The sequence below is a fragment of the Passer domesticus genome, chromosome 29, assembly GCF_036417665.1.
Source record: "Passer domesticus isolate bPasDom1 chromosome 29, bPasDom1.hap1, whole genome shotgun sequence".
NCBI lineage: Eukaryota > Metazoa > Chordata > Aves > Passeriformes > Passeridae > Passer > Passer domesticus.
Window position 1 is genome coordinate 1,827,384 of NC_087502.1, and position 12,995 is coordinate 1,840,378.

The window sequence follows — 12,995 nt, forward strand, 5'->3', positions numbered from 1 at the left end:
CTGTCTGGTGAGGCTGTCATTACTCCATCCAGGCTCAGGTGTCTGCTGGGCTGGGGGAGTTGTCAAGGCTGCCCGAAGCGGAGACGCTTTTGGTGCTGCAGGCACCCCGACAGCACCTGCCTGGGGAAGCTACTCTGGCCACCCACAGTGCTCCCTGCTCCCCGGGAAGTGCTGGGGATGGTTTTGCCCAGGGCTTTGGGGAGGGTTTCCTCTCTAGGAGAGAGAGCCCCCACGGGCCTGGGGCTGCTCCAGCCACCCATCCAGGGATGTTGCACAGGGTCTGCAAAGAGGGTGGAGAGTGACCAGATCTTACCCAGAGCTCCCCAGGCCCCTGTGCAGCTTTGGCCTTGTCCACTGACATCTGGCTCCCATGGCCTTACCCAACCCCCTTGCAGTGCCCAGTTCCCAAAAGCAGAGGGGTATCCCAGCACACCATGGAAATGGGTCCGGTCTGTGCTTCCTTCTACATTGGGATCGTGACATTGCTTATATTGGAAAGGTGGTGAATGACAGTTTGAATATTCTACAGCATTCTGAGGGCAAGTTCTCTATGTGCGTTTCCTGACTAAATAATCTGTGTCCATGTGGCAAGAGCTCACTCATGTGCCCTTTCCCTTAACATCAGCTCCCACTGAGGCTGCCTGGCCAAGAGCAGCCCCAGGGGCACAGGGCAGAGTGCAAGTTCTCCACAGTATTTGGGCAGCAAGGCTCAGGACAGGACAGGACAGTGCTTATTTAGTAGCTCATGTAAAGATTCATGGTAATAGTGGTATTGCAGGGGAAGCAAATTTGCTCCAGATCTGTGTTAAAACAAATCCAACGTGATGAAGGTTTGGCTTTGGCCTTGAGACTTTGCTCTTTGTGTGAGCCCTACTCTGGATTGATTCCCAATCAGTCTTGGAGCCGCTTTTGGGCGAAGGCTCATCCCAGCCCTGAGCCTTGGCAGTTCTCTGGCCTCAAAGGGAGAGCTGAGGCTGCACTGCACATGACTGGGATTCAGGGCTCCATTATGAAAGAGCTTTGAGATGTTTCAATTACTGTATTCTTAATACATGGTTTTCTTTATGAAACTTGTTAATTAGTTTTTAAAACTTAGTTGTAAATAAACTTCCAGGGCTTTTTCCAGTTAATTGATATAGTGAGTGATGGCCTAATTATCCCATGGCTGAATTAGAAGACTCTAAGTATTATAAAATGAAATAATGTTGACACTCTTATGTCTTTCACAGACTCCTGAAACTTATGTTGGTTTGATGTGACCAACAGAAGAGTTTGGCTCTGCTTTTAATTGAAACAAGCAGCAGAGCTGGAACCTGTTGAAGAGAGTCTCTTCACAGCTAAAGGAAACTGCCAGGGTTCTTTTTTTCCAGCTCTGGGCAGGAAAATAAAAATCTCTCAGCAGTAAATCCTCCGTACCAGTAACTGATATAAACTAGGCATTTGGGCTGTTTGCTGCCTCACCCCTGAGTTCCTCAGAGCTGCAGCTCCCTGTTCTCTTGGCAGACAGGGGCTGGCTATGGATGACAGTCACCTCTCTGGCCTGGTGCACACCAGGTCCACACACGAGCTGAGGGATCATCCTTGCACACCCCATCCTGGAAGAACCCAGTTCATTGATGAGTCTGACAGTTTAATGCATGGCAGCAAAAGAAGGCAAAATAAAGGCTGGAATTGGTACCATTCTGTAATATGCTTTTACCACCAACATTATCCAAGTTCCTGTGCTTGTTTTCCTGGAGAATTTGCACTCAACAGAGCTTCAGTGCCTTTGATTAAAACGGTCTTAAGAGCAGCTTGGGGCTGGTCAGTCATGTAGATGTCAGCACTGACTGGGGTCCAGGCAACAAAAGAACATTAGCTGCAGGCCACCCATACAGTTTTTCACCTTAATGAGCACAAAGCCTTTATTTTTGCAATCTGAGGGATGTTGGGAGGATTTTTGCACCATCAGGCCGAGGTACAAGGCTCTGGATCTACACAGAACTTTGGTAAGGAGGGGAACACGGGTCGGGACAATCCAGGCAGTTAGCAGTGCCCCCACCCCCAATTAGGGACAGCACAATTGCTTCTAGAGCTCCTTAACCAGCTGGTGAAACACTGATCTCCTTTCCTTGCCCCCTGCATACTGCCAGGCAAGTTGAACAGAAAATCTCTTTTACTTCATGATCTCTGAGCACCATGCAAAGAACCAAGAAAAAAAAAAAAGCCAAAAACAACCCAACCAACAAAAATATAAATAATTTTGACCAGTCTGTTTTTGTTTTTTTTTTTTAAAGAGATTTATAAGACTGACTAAGCCAGTGCTGAATTAAGAGTGGCACATGTTATGTGTCTTTCATAAAGAGTGGGACAGCTGCTCTTATGCAAAGGTGGGTGCAGGGTCAGACCCTGTACTTCAGACCCAGCCCTGCCTTCCTGAGGGACAGAAATTCATCTGTTAGAATTCCTTGGAGCTTCTGGAGCTGCTCTTGGCCCTCCTGTGAATAACTGGGCTGCTGTGGAGCACTGGAGAACTTTCAGCTTGGTACCTGTTATGTATATTATGGTAATTTGTACTGATAGAATATATGTATATATATAAGAATAAAATATCAAACCTTGAAATCACAGTAGCAAGGGAAGAGGGGATTGCTTCACAGGGTGAGGAAACCGCAGCTGGCAGTCGGGTAGGAGGAGTGTCATTAACATAGGAAGTGAACCTCGCTGGCACAGGAGATTGTCGTTCTCACTGGTGTGAACAGGAGGAGGCCCAGCGATGATGGCCCATGGAGATGTTCATCTTAGACAGAGGGGACCATCAAGGACATACATCTGCACACGGGATTCCGGTAACCGAAGAGTGGATACACATCAGTTCCCGGACAAGGTTTTGTCCAGCACAGGACGGAGAATAGAGGCGTCATGAATATGAAGAACCCTGAGGAAAGACAAAGGGACTCTGCCACGGGCTAGAAAAAGAGTATAAGAACGGATTCTGCCAAGCGGCATTGGTGAACAGGGGGGATTGGGTGCAATAGAAGGCGGATCTGTGTTCACCCAGCTTCCATCCCGGGGTCGGTGCTGTCCTTGATTGTTGGCTGTCGTGACTGTATATCGGTTGTGAATAAATTTATATTTTATTTTTATTAAATTGGCTGGATTTAATTTTTACCTATAAAAGTACTCATGTATGGGGGCCTGCAGAATCTAAGCAGCATCTTCCTTGGCCAACAACAGACTGGAAAGGAAAAACCAGCATCAGAAACCTGAGAGATGGAAAACTTTGGGCTGTTTGAGATCAAAAATGTCAACTAAAAATCTCAATGGCAAAGAACAACCTTTCTCACAAGGATTCCAGTAGAACAAATGACACAGGTGTTGGAATAACAGCCAGTACCCACAGCAAAGACAATTCCTTGGTGGTGAGGGTCCCACGGAGAGTCCGCTGAGTAACGACACTCACAACAAATGTGGCTAAGTGTCATCCTCCTTTATTAAGCAACATTGGCATATTTATCCTTTTCCATACACATTCTCATGCCTCTAGTGCTTAATGATCATTGGTTAGAGTAGCTATATTCACACATACATCTTAATTACTGATTGGTTGTCACGCTATAAGCATCTTTAGCTAAGGTGTGCCAAATGAGCAGCTCCCACGACGTGCTTGGCGCATTTGGTTTCATCCTGGCACAATGCTCATTCTTTATTGTTGTATCTGTTTGAGGACAGTGCATGGTCTATCTTGTTCCTGTTTGAGGATGCTACATGGTTTTCAGAGTAACTCTGTAATCTGCAGCCCAGGGCTGTCCCATTCCCACAGGAGAATATCATGGCCCTGTTCAGCCAAGAATCCTTCTACACCTTGGAATAAAAGGCAGTGCCCACTGCAAAGACATTTCCCTGTCCTGTGAGCTCCATAAACCACACATGCACATGGCACTTTTCCTAAGTACTTCCCAAAGCTTCTCTGCAAGAAACACTGGAGAAGTGCATGGGGCAAGAGTTCTGCAAGTGCCAGGCTCTTGTGCAGCAGAAAAGGTCTAAAAAAATCAAAATTCTAGCAAACGAAATAAATCCATCATTTATGGCTTGCAAATACTCCGATGAATCTCAGTTACTTCGGGACAAAAACAAACACAGGGCAAACTTTCCCAAGTATGCTTTCATGACAAAATTCCCGTTTGCCTGCTCTTGTTTACGGAAGCAGACGAGATTACAAGCTGCCCAGCTGAAGAAGGAAAGGAGGATCTACACTTCCCTGTCATATTTTCCTACTGACAAAGGAATTAAGATCAAGAATTTGGGTAAATGGAGGGATAAGACTGGAGTATGGATGAGGTTTTACATCCTATGATGCTTCATTTGCTAAAATAGAAGCACTTTTGTTGTACATGGATCTCCTTGCTAAACCTCTTTGTCTTCAAACTCCCTTCCTCCATGGCAGAAGTGAACAAGCTCCATGTGTCAGAGCTTCAAGTTAAAAGCTCTGTGATGAGTTATTTTTAATGGATCCGTTACCAGTCTGTGGGGTTGCTGTCATGAGGAGCTCAGGTGGCTTTTTGTTGAGATCAAAATCAATGTGCCATTTGTCCCAGCTCCACCTGTCCCGAGGCAGCACTGGCTCCACTGTGCCATTTCTAATGAAAATTGAATCTCCTAAAGAAGCCAGGCCAAAATCATGAGAGAGTAGTCACAAAAATTAATTTCAGCAGTTTGCTGGGTATTCATGTAACAGCTACCACCTTCCCAAAGTCCAGGTTACCCTAAAAAAGGCTCTTTGCTCTGTAGGCAGCCTTTCAATTGGTAGTGTTTCATACCCCTGCAGAAGAACAAAAAGCCACTTCCACTGTAGAAACATGAGCTGCAGCTATGCAATGAGTTGTGCTCAGTAGCTGACCTGCTGCTTTAGTTTTGGGGCAGGAGATACTGCCAGAAAATTTCACAAGAAAACTATCAAGTATCTAAAATATGCAGTATTATGTTATTTTCTACCTCCAATATTGCCAGCACATAACTTAGAGAAGAAAGGTATTTACCAGCCATCGTAGATGAAAACAATTAAAATGAAAAAAGTGCTTTTAAGGATATCAGAGTGATGGCCACCAGTCATTTTCCTGCTTTGCAGGATTTTGGTTCAAAGTCAATCTAAAGAAGCCAGCATATGTCTAGCAAGAAGGAAATCACAGTTCAGGTTTGCTCCTCCACCCAAGCTTTGCTATATCAAAGATGGATGGTTTTCTTTTCCAGCTCTCAAGTGATGTGTCATAATTTCCAAATAAACAAAATATCGTGCATAGAAATATTTCATAGATTGTAGCAGTTCCTTTGAGGGGAGCTCCTCGGGGTGTCCCCGGAGGGCCCCCTGGGCTGTGAGTTCGCTGGCAGCAGCAGGCACGCAAGGAGACTCCACACGGCTTCTGAGGGTGCTGATTAGATGAGGGTTTATTGGGGTCCCAGCCCCAGATGTAACATGGTTTCTGAGGGAGAAGGGGGAAAGGGAAAGGGAGGGGGAGAGAGGGGGAGCCTAGGGGAGAGATGGGACATGAGAGAATCTGTTGTTGCTTGCACAGCTTAAGAGGGAAATTCAAAGTGGGTGCGAAATAAGATTTGGGTCAATGGGACTGCAGATTGATGAGACTTCAGGGGAGGAACACAGCTTGGAATAAACCATATATTTTCAAGAGGTACATTTTGGAGATAGAGCATACCAGTTGAATAAAACGCAACATCACAATAGATTAATAGGATAGATAGATAGATAGATAGATAGATAGATAGATAGATAGATAGATAGATGGATAGATAGGGAAGATAGAGATATATGAATGCACTTGCCTGTATCACTTTGTATAGAAAGGGAGGGGGAAGTGAGAGGTTATTCTTTTCCACACATGGGAAAGTATGTTTTTCCCAGAAAAAAAAGCTTCCTTCCTTAGTGACCACCAGGGTATCTGAAGACCCCACCAAGAAGGCCCTGTGATGCCAATGGCCTGTGCATCCAGCAAGTCAAGAAAGTAAGGCCTGCCTCTTAATACTACAGTGGTGTTAAAGAGGTTTAGTCTCGGTTTTTGGTACCAGGAGGAACAAACTGAAGCCAGTTACTGTAAAATGCCTGCACAAGCACCAGTGCAAATCACAGCCAAAGGAAGGATGAAGCCAAGGTGTCCCACAACCACGGCCCAAGCGGCCAGAGATCCTCTTTCAACCCTGGCTGCATTGAAACCCAACTGACCGCCAAGAAGAAAAGCGCCCTACTGAGAGCAAGCAAACTTAACCCTCTGCCAGGACACAAATTTAGAGGGAAAAAATGTTAAAATCCCTACACCACCAGCCACACATCCCAGTGAGAAGGGTTGGAACACTCTGGCCCCCAGCATTTCCCCAGCAGGCAGGTTTACAAAGGTGCTGGGAGCTAAGCTGTGCCCTCCGAGGGAACAGAGCCAGCCTCCCTTCAGTGGGAGAAGGCGCGGCCTCAGCTGTAGCCCTGGGTGCCTGCGGTGGCCCAGGGCACGGCCATGGCTGTCAATGTGTTGGGCTGCAGCACAGGGCAGGCTGGAGCTCAGCAGCCTCAGCAGAGCCCAGGGCCGCGGCCCTTCCCTGCCGGGGCCCGAGCCTGGCCCGGCCCAGCCCGGCCTGAGCAGCCCGGACTGGCCCAGGGGATGGGCTGCGCCGCCCGCTGTGCCCACAGGCTGGACCCAAGGCTTTGCAAGAGGCTTTCTCCCAGCTTGGCAAAACCTCGGCCAAGTGTCCCTGTGCTGTGCTGAGAAGAGTAAAAAACCCCCTCAAATTTAACCCTGCTGCCCACTGCATGAGGGATCCCTGCACACCTTAGGAGAGGCCATCAATACTCCTTTGTGCCTCATGAGGGATCCCTGCACTCCTCAGCAGGGAACCCAAAATATCCCAGTGAACCTCATGAGGTCCAGGCCCAGCTGATCACCCAGAAGGAAATGTGCCCTCAGCCCAGGGACGCTCAGCATAGGCTCCCCCATCCCCTCGGGGCCCCGCCGCTGGGCACAGCAGCCCCTGCTCCTGGGCATGGAGCTCAGCCAGTGCTGCTGCCGGGTGGACTTTGCTGCTGCTACCACTTGGACATAGTTGTGAAAACTCCAACTCTTTATTTGAACATAAAATATGGGCCAAGACCTGCCCTGCCAGACAAGGGCTGCCCACCTTCAGTCCTGGCCGGGGAACAGGACCAGGGGGCTCAGGAGCAGAGGGACACATTGTGGAGGGGTGGGTTATGGAATGGACTCATGGATGGTGATGCAGACACGGCAGGGCAAATAGGGGCGGAAGTGAAGACCTGGGATAAATGATCAGGTTTTCATTGCCTCTGTTTTTCGGCTCGTCTTCTGCAGATGCACAGGAGCACCTGTGAAGAGAGGAAGTGGCTGAGGCCCCAGCTGCCAGGGGCACACAGGGACCCTCCTGCACAGCAGGTCCCAGAGCTGGCAAGGCTCCCCAGCACGGCTGGAGCTGCTGGCACAGGCCTACAGGGACGGCTCTGGGCAGGGTCCCTGGACAGGAGCAGGCCCCAGAGCACCTCTGCCTCTCAAGGGCAATCTCAGCCCTGCTCTTTCTCCTCCCCACCTCCCTCTGCCTCTGCCCCGTGCCCCTGGGGCTGCTCTTGGCCAGGCAGCCTCAGTGGGAGCCAGCACTGGCTGCAGCCCCAGCAGGCCCCCCAGGACAAGGCCCAGCAATTAAGAGGCCAATGGAAGCACTGGGCAGCAGCAGAACCCTCAGCAGAGTTATTTGGAGAATCATGGACTGGCCACAACTCCATGGCGGCCTCCCTGCGAATGTTTCCTGTCTGCATTAGATTTTCATAAGCAGCTGTTTCACGGAAAGATGAAGAAAACACTCACCATTTTCTCTTGCAGTAAAAATTAATTTGGACCCAGCATAAGATGAAGATAAACTCCAAAAAAAGCAGGCCTGTCAGTAACCCTGCCCAGCAGCCTGCTCCCTTACAGAAGCCCCTTCCGAGGCCCTTCTGGGCATTGGGAAGACGTGTTGTGGTGCCGGCTGCATCTGTGGGAGCAATGGGGAGCGTGAGCCCGTGCTGTGCTGCACTGCTGAGCTGGCAGCACGGTGGATACGGGCAGGACGTTCTCTGTTTCCCCCAGAGCTGGGGCCTGCAGGCACCTTGCCGCCCCTGGGCACAGGCTGTGCCACCCAACAAAGCCCAGCAGGCCGGGAGGAGAGCCCAGGGGCAGCGCAGCTGCTTGGGCACTGGCTGCTGCCAGGGACACGGGCCAAAGCCATCCCTGAGCAGCCACTGCCACCCCTGGCCCTCCCTGCCCCGTGACAGCTCCCCCAGCCCCAGGGGACAGGCTCAGGCCCTGTCAGGAACCAGCGCAGCCCCTCTTCAGTCGGGAGCCAGGGCTGCCTCTGGCCCTGGGCTGGCGGCAGGGCTCCCGCTCGGGGCTGCTCCTGTGCCTTGGGCCTCTGGGCACTCAGGGCCAGCTCTGCAGCAGCTGCAGCGGGAGGGACGTTGCTGCACCAGTCCCGTTTCCCCGGGGCTCTGAACGAGCTCCAGAGGCCTGGAAGCCGAGGCGCCTCCAGCTTTGGCTGCTGCCGGGCTGGGCAAGGGCAGGCCCTGGGGGAAGAGCCGCTGCCACACAGCCCCACCCAGGGCTGAGCCCGGCACAGCAATTACCTGCTGTGCCTGTGCCCGTGGCTGCCATCGCCTTCCTTCCTGCAGCTGGGGCTGCCAATGAGCCACTGCTTCCTTGGGGAAACACCTCCTTCAGCCCTGCCTTTTGGTCCATCACTTGAGAAACAAAAAAGGACAGTTGGGTCAGATGGAACAATTCCCCATTTCTTTGCTGGCATCTTCAGGGCAGCATGCTTATCAAAAATGGGGAAAGGATTTACAAAGTATCTGGGCTTTTGTGGCTGGGCCAGGGCTCTCCCTTCCCCAGACAGCTGCCAGCGCTGAGCAGAAATCATGAGGGGATTGTGCAGGGCATGGGCACACACGTGCATGGTTCTGTGCTGGCACCTGCAGCGCTGCCTCCTTGGCCAAGCTTTGGGCCCTTGAGCCGGCAGCTCTCCCAGGGGAAAGGCCTTGACCTACCCTCAGCATCTCCCAGAGACTCAATCCTGAACGTGGGTTGGGAAGCCAGATCACTTTCACCAACTGGGTTAGCTGCAAAGAAAGGCAGGACAGAAGAGCTGCTGTGGCACTGTTGAAGATTCTCCTTCAGGCCTGAGTGGCAGTGAGGGCACTTGGGTGATTGGTGCCCTCCAAGGCACTCCCTCAGCTCTGCCTTCCACTCAGGAGCAGGGGGACCTCGTGCCTGCAGTGGCCCCACACTGGAATGGAAGGAGCCCCTTGCGGGGCAGTCGGGGCAGAAAGGACTCCCTGGAGCTGCCAGCCGCTCTAAAGCCAGCCCCAGGCAGGGCCAGGGCTTGGCAGTGGCAGCAGGAGCAGCTCAGGCTCCCTGGGGCTGGCAACGGAGCTGCCACAAGCACAGCCCCGGGGCACAGCCCTGGGCCCAGCCCCTTCCCTCTCTGCCCTTCTCCCTGGCTGCACAGAGCACATGGAAGGACACACTGGCATTGCACACGGGAGGAAGATGGACAGCTAAATGCTTCCACTGACAGCAATCCTGTGGGATCCTTCCAAGCTCCAGAATGGAGCAGGGCAAGATTTCCTGAACTGATCAACCTTCAGAGGAACTTAAGGGAAATGCCACTTGACTGAGCTCTTGCCACATGGACACTGATTATTCTGTCAGGAAATGTACATTGAGAACTTGCCTCCAACATCTGGCAAGGTCTTCAAACCACCATTTACTAGTGTTTCCAAGTGATCTAAGTCGTGATCCCAATCTAAAAGGGAGCAGAGATCAGAACCATTTCCATGGTGTGCTGGGATACCTTTCTGCCTTAAGGAACTGGGCACTGCAAGGGGGTTGGGTAAGGCTGTGGGAGCCTGTGTCTCCTGGTCACTCTCCACACACTTCCCATGCCTTTTGCAACATCCCTGGAGGGGCTGCTGGAGGAGCCCAGGGCCCTGGGCCTCCCTCATTCCCACACAGGAACCCCTCACTAAATGCTTGGGGAAAACTGCAGCAGGTAGTGCCACAACTATCCCTCCCAACCTCTGACCCTCCCTCCTGCTTGCCCACCTGCCCATGGAACAGCTCCCACAGCCCAAGGGCACATATCCAGGCTCTCTCAGGACACACTGGAGACTTGCTCCCCTCCTCTGCCCTTTCCTCACCATGGGCACCCCATGCACTCGCTTCCAGGTTTCAGGAAGTGTCTCCCACAGAGGGACCCCAGCAGGACTGCTCAGTACCCGAGTGCCCCGAGCCTGCTCGGGATAATTCCCCTGGGCTGTGCCAGTCTTGTCCGGGCTGTGCCCACACTGCCAGGCAGCACAGATGGCAGGCAGCTCAAGCCTCATCAGGGCTCAGGCCCAGAGGCACAGCAATTACCTTCTGGGACTGTGCCTGGCATCTCTTCCCTTCCTTCAGGAAATGCCACCTTCCACAGAGCCTCTCTGTCCATCCCTTGAGAAAGGAAGAGGCACAGCTAGATCAGATGGAATCATTATGCACTGGGGAGGTGGCCTCTTCAGGAGGCAACACATGTCCCAGTCATGCATAAGGATCAGGAAAATCCTGATCCCTCCAGTGCCTTGGGGCTGGCTATGGCCCTCCCTCCTCCAAAGAGCCACCACTCCGGATGGGCCTGGGGATTGGGAAATTGCAGAGGATTTCAGGCCAGTGGTGCAGTTTGGGCAGCCTGTCAGCTGATGCCAAATGCCTTTCTGCAGAGGCTGGGCAGAAGCTGCAGCCAGGCCAGGCTGAGAAAGCAGCAGCGGGGCAGCGAGGCTGCCATGGATCCCTTCCTGCTGTGCCAGGCACGGCGTGTCCAGATGTGCAGCCAAAGTCCCCGGCTGCTGAGACCCAGGGGAAACATGAGCGAAATGGAAATGCTCTCACCATGGCCTTTGTGCAGTTCTGTCACTATGTGTTTCAGGATGTTGTTTGGCTCGTGGGGTTTCTTCTGTTTTTTGCCTTTGCTCTTCCCCCTGAGAGGACCTTAAGAGAAAGTAGTTCCGTTTCCCAGGAATGGATCCCACAAAAGCAGGGCTCAGCCTGTGGGGTCAGCAGGAGCACACTACTCACCCCTGCCATGGGAGACAGGCTTCTGTGTACGAATCAGCAAAGGAACAGGAAAAGTCCTCCCTGCAGACACATCTGTAACACAAGAGCCACAGAAGCTTCTGTCACCTGGTTCCTTCCAGGTTGTCAACAATTATTCCTTGGTGGCACACTGAGAACATACCTGCAGGAGACTCCAAGGGCTTCAAAACTTTATGCAGCCAAGCTAATGGAGAAGCCTTCTGAGCAATCTCAGCTAGATCAGAGCACAGATGAGAACATTTTTCAGGGTGTGCTGGGATCCCCTTCTGCCTCAGGGAACTGGGCACTGCAAGGGGGTCGGGTAAGGCCGTGCGAGCCCGATGTCAATGGACATGGCCAAAGCTGCACAGGGGCCTTAGGAACTCTGGGCTGGCTCCTGCTCCTTCTTTCCCTGCCCTTTGCAACATCCCTGGAGGGGCTGCTGGAGCAGCCTAGGACCCTGGGGCTCTCTCTCACTCCCACACCTGAAACTCTTGCTAAAGCACTGGGGAAAACTGTGGCAGGAGTGCCACAACTAACCCTCTATCCCTCCATCCCTCCTGCACTTGTCTCCCTCCCTTTCTACCTTCTTCTGTCCCTCCATCTCTCTCTTCCCCTGGGACAAATCCCGCAGCCCAAGGGCACATAATCAAGCCCACTCAGGACACACTGGAGCCTTGATCTCCCTCTCTGTCCTTTCCCCACCATGGGCACACTGTGCAGTCGCTGCCAGGTTTCAGGAAGTGTCTCCCACAGAGAGACCCCAGCAGGACTGCTCAGTACCAGAGTGCCCTGATCCTGCTTGGGATAATTCCCCTGGGCTGTGCCTGTCTTGTCCGGGCTGTGCCTGCACTGCCAGGCAGCAGAGAGGGCAGCTCAAGCCTCAGCAGGGCTCAGGCCCAGAGGCACAGCAATTACCTCCTGGGACTGTGCCTGGCATCGCCTCTCTTCCTGCAGCAGAGGCTGGCACAGATCCACTGCTTCCTCCGGGAAACGTGGCCTTCTGCCCAGCCTCTCCATCCACTTCTGGAGAAAGGAAGAGGGACAGCTGGATCAGGTGGGGCTGTTCCCCACTGGGGAGGTGGCGCCTTCAGGGGGGAATGCTTGCCAAAGATATGGCTAAGAATCAGGAAATCCCTATAAACTTTTTGGGTAGGCCAGGGCCCTCCCTTCTCCAAACTGGTACCCTTTCTATTCTACACAGCAACTGGAAATTGCAGGGCATCTCAGGCCTGTTGTGCAATTAGGGCTGCCTGTCAGTTGATGCCAAATGCCTTCCCGCAGGGGCTGGGCAGAAGCTGCAGCCAGGCCAGGCTGGGAAACAGCCCTTCAGGGCGTGAAAGCAAAAGCAGGGCAGCGAGGCTGCCATGGATCCCTTCGTGCTGTGCCGGGCACGGAGTGTCCAGATGTGCAGCCAAAGCCCCTGGCTGCTGAGACCCAGGGGAAGCATGAGGGAAATGCACCCACCGTCTCCTGCCTGCTGCATTTCCTTCACCATTTGCCTTATGTTTTTGGATGGCTCATGGGGTTTCTGGTGTCCTGTAGGTTGGTCCTTTCCCCTCGGAGGACCTTAGAGCAACATAGTTCCATTTCCCACGAACGGATCCCACAAAAGCAGGGCTCAGCCTGTGGGGTCAGCAGGGACACACTACTCACCCCTGCGATGGGAACCAGGCTTCTTTGTAGGGATCAGCAAAGGAGCTGGAGAAGTCCTCCTGGCAGACTCACCTGTAACACAACAGCCACAGAAGCTTCAGCCATCTCTGCTGATCTGCACGGGCACCACTGAGCCGCAGGAGCGGTGAGGGGATCGCGCAGATCGAGGGCACACACATGCCTGGTTCTGTGCTGGCACCTGCAGCGATGCCC

At 52.6% G+C, this 12,995-nt stretch overlaps 1 long non-coding RNA gene across 1 annotated transcript; it reads right to left on the reverse strand.

The window, feature by feature from the left end:
* Positions 1–9,019: 9,019 nt before the first annotated feature.
* LOC135287465 (uncharacterized) lies at positions 9,020–11,377 on the reverse strand. Its single transcript, XR_010351148.1, has 4 exons — positions 11,290–11,377; positions 10,944–11,201; positions 10,434–10,508; positions 9,020–9,136 (listed from the first exon to the last, which is right to left on the reverse strand). It is a non-coding gene; the product is annotated as an uncharacterized LOC135287465 (long non-coding RNA).
* Positions 11,378–12,995: the final 1,618 nt, after the last annotated feature.